Source organism: Crocodylus porosus, unplaced genomic scaffold (assembly GCF_001723895.1).
Source record: "Crocodylus porosus isolate Cpor-Errol unplaced genomic scaffold, CroPor_comp1, whole genome shotgun sequence".
Classification (NCBI taxonomy): Eukaryota; Metazoa; Chordata; order Crocodylia; family Crocodylidae; genus Crocodylus; species Crocodylus porosus.
Window position 1 is genome coordinate 20,833,432 of NW_017728951.1, and position 6,000 is coordinate 20,839,431.

General features: G+C 38.9%; 1 protein-coding gene across 7 annotated transcripts in view; it reads right to left on the minus strand.

Moving 5' to 3' along the window:
- The window catches only part of ADD3 (adducin 3), a 168,035-nt gene that overhangs the window by 57,558 nt on the left and 104,477 nt on the right, over positions 1–6,000 (minus strand). For 2 of the 7 annotated variants that reach the window (XM_019555789.1, XM_019555790.1), the window contains exon 3: positions 1,652–1,755. The exons of the other annotated variants lie outside the window; for them this stretch is intronic. The gene's annotated coding sequence lies outside the window, so the exon portion shown is untranslated. The remainder of the gene's footprint in view (positions 1–1,651; positions 1,756–6,000) is intronic. 7 annotated transcript variants of the gene reach the window in all.

The following is a 6,000-nucleotide window of genomic DNA, read 5'->3' on the forward strand; positions in this document are numbered from 1 at the left end:
CAAAAGCCTTCAAAGAGCTGTAAGCCAAGTTCAGCCTGAGCAGACTGGGAAGAGCACTGTCTCAAGCCTAGGCAGTAGAGAGGAACTGAGGAGCAAGGGGTACACTGAACCCTCAGCACTAAGCACACAGGGTGAAGACCGGCAGGGTGCATATGCACTGGTGATGTTAGGGCAAAAAAGCAGCTAGGCTTGGGAGCTTGAGGCATTTGCACATCTCAGTAGGAAGGCATACCGATAAGTAGTCAAAGGAGGAATTACTTTTTTGCTGAATGTTTTAGAAGGAGGAAATGTCTCTCCCACCAAGAAAACTGGTTTGTAATTAGCCCGAGTGCTGTCCATTAAATATTAATGTATGAACCTGCATGCCCTACACAGCTCTTACCGAGTAAAGGAGTTTAATAGCTGATGCCTACACTCCGTGGCAGAATGGCAAACATCCACCATGTGATCTGATCCACATTCATCTGAGGAGAGCTAAACACATGCTCTCTCTAAAAAAAGAAAACAACTCAATTTCCCAATTCTTTCCAAGGGGTCAAAAGTTTTTCTTTAATTCTCAAATCTCTAATATTCCTTCAGGATAAAAACCCATTGCTCAAGAGGAGGCTACGGCCTGTATAGTGATTAAAAGCTAAAGACAGCCTGATCCTGAGGGCAGAGAAGTACTCTGACCTCCCAGAAATGCCCATGGGAGTTGACCCTCCTGACCCCAAGAGCTGCGTTGGGCAAAAGTAGGAAGGGCACAAGCGGGAGGGCAACAGGCAATTTCTAGACACTTGCCTCCTACCAAACTACAGATTCTCTTCTCCACTTAGCTCATTCACATTTTAGCTTGTAGCTTGCTAAACTCATTTCTGAAGGTAATGAGTTCAAAAGATTGCACGCAAGAGATATGTTAAGCAACAAATTGCAAATTATTTCTCCATTTGTGATAATTGCAATTCATCTGCCCTACTCCCCAAGTAAGTTTTGTGCCCTTTTCATCTGAAGAAAGGAAATGCTAAAAACCACAGCATGTTACATGGATATCAACACAACAGGACACCTAGGTACTGTGAAGGACTCTGCAGAAGGGCTTCCACCACCTTGGCTGCTGTCTGTTAACATCATGTTTTATGACTTTTCCATGGAAACCTGCTGCAAACATACAAATGTTCTTGTTGCATTGGATTTTGAACAGAAATTCGTTTGTGAAAATTCACGAGGGCCACAGCCATTGCCAACCACCTAATGAAATTATAATGGCCTTCACTATATCCAACGCAGCAGAGACACGACACTTGCTCTCTCAGGGTGCAGCTGCTGTCACAGATTCTTCACATGCTCTTACTGAACTGAAGAGAGATGGACATGGTCATTTTTAAATCCTTTTTCCTGTAAGCAAGAGTCTGACTGAACAGTGAAATCAATGGCAAAATTATCAGCCAATCCATAGGACACTGAAGGCAATGACTTCTACCAGCTTTAATAGGCTTTGGGTTAACATCTGTATAGAGGAACTCCATATCAGAGTGTAGACAGGGACCCAGGTTGCATGCAACACTTCTACACTAATACATATTTGCAAAGAAAAAAAAAGAAGCTAAAACTAACAAAGCAAAGTTTGTTTTTATCACACAAATGCATAAGAGAGAAAAACTAGTCTCCTTACCTTAATTTTTCTCTCTCTCATAACGGAGGGCATCCACTGGTCTGCACATTACTCATGGATTAGATCTGTTCACTCCACCCAAAGGGAGGCAGAAAAATTCTACCCTGGAAGGAGACGTGGCATGATATTTCAGGAGGACTAATTTCTTTTCTTTTTTGTTTTGATTGTTAAGGGCATTATGTACCAGTGTGAAAATTTATATTATAAATGGGAAGCTCACTTCACTGTTGCAATGGAGCAATAGTGTCATTCCATAATCTCTTCTGACTCTCTTTAAAGAGCATCTCTTCTCTGAAGAAAGGCTTTTATGTAAAGATGGCACTTATTCAAGAGTTCAACCTCTTATGTGTACAGCAGAGCACTCTCTCTAATGTAGTGACTAAAGTATTTTCCTGATATTTGAACTCCTGTGACACTTCACAGGAAACAAACTCTTGGACAGCAAATTGGATTCCCTTCTTTCTGGCTCATCCAAATAATTTACTAACATTTTGCTCATATTTACCTATAAGGTCACTGAAAAACAATGCAACGGTTAAGCTGATGATATATGCGACCTTTCACAGTGCTAGTGGTGATGTCTAAAAGATGGGAAAAATTCTGCTCGACTTTCTGATTTTGAAAGGCTGGAAATTAGAAGAGACCTTTTTAAAAAGAAAATTGAAATTGAGCACTTTTAAATACAGAATGCATGGATACACGCACAAGAAGTTAAACTTCCAGGTACCGATTTTTACAGTCATCCTTCACAATGCCTTGTCAGTACAAAGCAAGAAAAGAAAAAGAAAAGGCTTTTGTGTTGCATTTTCAGAATGAAGCAATTTAGTTTTCAACTATGAGAAATAACTTCTCTTTGCCAATACTCTTTAATTATTAAGGTTATTTTTGTCCATTTTACAACAGGAAGCTATGAGAGGAACCTCTTGTAGGTCCACACACATTTTTGCTTAATATTCAAAAGACAATGGTTAAAGCCGTGACAAACTGTAGCTACTGATTATTGAACTAATTTGGAAGGCAGGCCAATGCTCTCTTTTAAGATAGGACTCACAACAAAGTCAATATTGGGTTAGTTATGACACTTGTTGTTCTAATACTTTAATGGCCCATTGTTCACTGACGATTGCCTCAGCAAGATAAAACACTGAAAACCAGCATTTCCTGACAGGAAGTGAATTCCCACTGTGCATTACAGGCCATCAGCCAAGATCTCTGTTCACAGAAGGAGTGGCAATCTTCTTCTGTGATTGCAGAATGACAGAGAAATAATGGTTTCAGCTTATTAATAAGTATGTGGCTTGTGCATTCTGCAGATCAAGCTGTCACTGCATTGTATTGTGTGATTTATTGTTTAACAGTTTAAAAAAAAGTACCTCAATCTATGTGCATGCCCAATTATAATTATTCCTGGGACAGTCTGTACTGTATGTGAAATCCGACATTCAAAGATTAGGTTCAGACTCTCAGAACTTCTAAGATTCAGAGAAAATAATATGTCTAAAATTGTTAAAATCCAATTATATGGTAACCTTTCTAAAGTGTAAACATATAAGACAATATCAAACTCCCTTCTTGAGTTACTCAAATTCAGTAACTTTTTTGGCTAATTTTATTTTTTGATCACATGCATTTCTACAGTAGCACAAGTGTTAAAATAGGTTACAGGTTTCCCTTGCTTTATGCGGTACATGCGTCCCTGGAAAACGGCACATAACTCAAATTCATATAAAGGGGACCCACTTTACAATGGAACAAATACGGATACGTTCCAAGACCTCGACTGTCCTGACTCCCAGGCCCATTTCTACCACTTTTACAAGACAATTTTGGTATTCACCAACAGCAGACAGTGCACACAAGCACAGGGAACAGGGCACTATCATAACAGGGATGGCAACAACAGAAACCAGTGTCGCAGACAATGAGCAAGGAGCGCAGCTCCACATAGGAGACTATGTTTTGGTGCGCATCACTCCCACAGTGCACCACACAAAGCAGCTAACTGTGGGCTTCCACCACACCGATTGCATAAGAGTGAATTTACCTTGCATATAATGAACTTCTGGTATAAAAAGGGTCATTGTATAAGAGCAAATTCACAGATACAGAACCTGCATCAACTGAGGGAAACCTGTATACGAAACATACGCTACAGATAATAGGTACGTGCTCAGACATACAACTTAAAGACCTGGCATAGACAGGTAGACAAGCAAATTAATCCAACAGTGTATGCTAAGTTCAAAAGTCACTTGCTACACGTTTTCACTAGATCTACTCTTCCAATTAACAAGCGCACTAAAGATAATTAACATTCTGCTAGTAAGACTTCTTACTGTCTGTAATAATACAGTAATAATGAAAATGTGCTCTGTCTCCATCAAATCTACCAGAAACATTTTAAGAATCTGTTCTCCCATTGATATGCACACATGACTCCCATTATCCTTAATGAGAACAAGGCGAGTGCATTCAATGGGAGAACAGTCTCCTGAGATTGCATAACTGAACGGAGGCATAATTGAGATGTAGCATAGAAAGCTACGGAGCACGACTTTTCTGCAAGGTAACAGAGGAATGACTTATTTTCCAGAATTTTCCCTGCCAAAGCTCTCCATCTGTGCTGCAGTTTAAAATCTCCTACCTTTGCGTAGTGAAAGTCTTTTTTTATTGTGGTGAAATTATGGATAATCCAACCAAATGCTGAACTACTTTGCCTTCATGGAGATTTATTTTTGGATATGGAAACACAACTGCAAACATGCATTAAAAAAACCCCCCAAAGACCCAAGTATTCTTTCAGTCTCTATTGATTCCTGGCATTCCATAATTCCTGGTCCTGTAACACCATGTAAATTTGTTGAGGGAACCGTAAATTCAAGTTCACCACTCCGGCTGCTTCCTCAGCACCAATCAGAAAACTCTAGTTCTAGTCAACTTCTGTCACTTTCAGTGCCCAATGAAGCGAGAAAATGGATTAGAGCGCTAGAATGTGGAAACAATGCAAAACAACTATGACAAAGCTGAGTACAGAATGAATGCCACTAAAAAAAAGAAAATCAAAACAAAACCACACATTATTAAAAAAATATTTATTTCTAGATGTTGAAATAGAAGCTGTTTCTACAAATTTTTTAAAACATAATTCTTCATAAAGAAACTTTAAAATGTCAAATGTAGTTTTACAAGAAACTGCAGCATAGCAAGGAGCAGTTGCATGTTTTGGGCATCAGCAAATTCTAGAAATAAGGAAATAACATGTGTAATATGTCTTGCATCACTCCACACTATTATAGATGCACCAATAAAACTTAATGCACACAACACATTCCTATCATTTTACATCTGAACAAACATTGCATCTATACACAGAGTAATAAACATTCATGACAACACATGCTTTCCTATAAAATTTTACCCATTTTGATTTAATAATATAAAATACCAAGCTAAAGCAAAACGCATGCGACCCACGTTGCATTCTATTTTAGAGCTACAGGTTATGCAATTTTGATTTAATCCAGGACAGTCTGCCCATACACAGTTTAAAATACATCCTGTGTTTGATTTAATGCAGCTGAAATAAATTTTATAGTGAGTTCCTGAAGTTGCCTACATCACATCAGGCTCAGAAAAAGATCCAGTTGTGATATAGCCACATTCATCTAAGCCACTGACATGTACTGCAAACCAGAAGCCTAATCCAGCTCCTACTGAAATTCAAGTTCCCACTGATTTACATGGGATCAAGAAAAGACTCCATGTTCCTAAGAGAAACACAGTTCACCAAGACAATTGAGGAAGTAAACAGAAGAAGAAAACTTGGATTAACTGAGTAGGGTGGAAAAACATCAGACGACAACAACAACAACGACGACGACAACAAAACCTCAACTCACCATTCACATCACATCACCGAAGTCTGGGAACAAAAAAAGTCTGAAGCAGAAAGGAATCAAAATATGCTTCAAGAAGAACTTTCTGCTGCATCCCTTCCCAACAGCTCTGTCAAATACATGCAGCAGCAACAGCACAAAGCATCTTTATGGTAGGAATAAAAGGCTCTTTACATGCGCCTTTTATTTTTTATTGAATGAACCCACTCTTACACAAAGTTCATGCCACGATGTCTCGAGCTTTAGCACTGCCAGACCATGAATGTGTCAGTGAACTGAATCATGCAAGTTACATACAGAGCAAATCTCAAGGATGTATTAACTGCGTTTGGCACTTATTCATTGGATCCAACCTATAAAAAAAAAAAAAAATGGTCGATTAAGAAAATGTCTAATATACAAGCACTTCACGGTATTTTATAGTTTCATAGTTTCTAGGGTCAGAAGGGACCC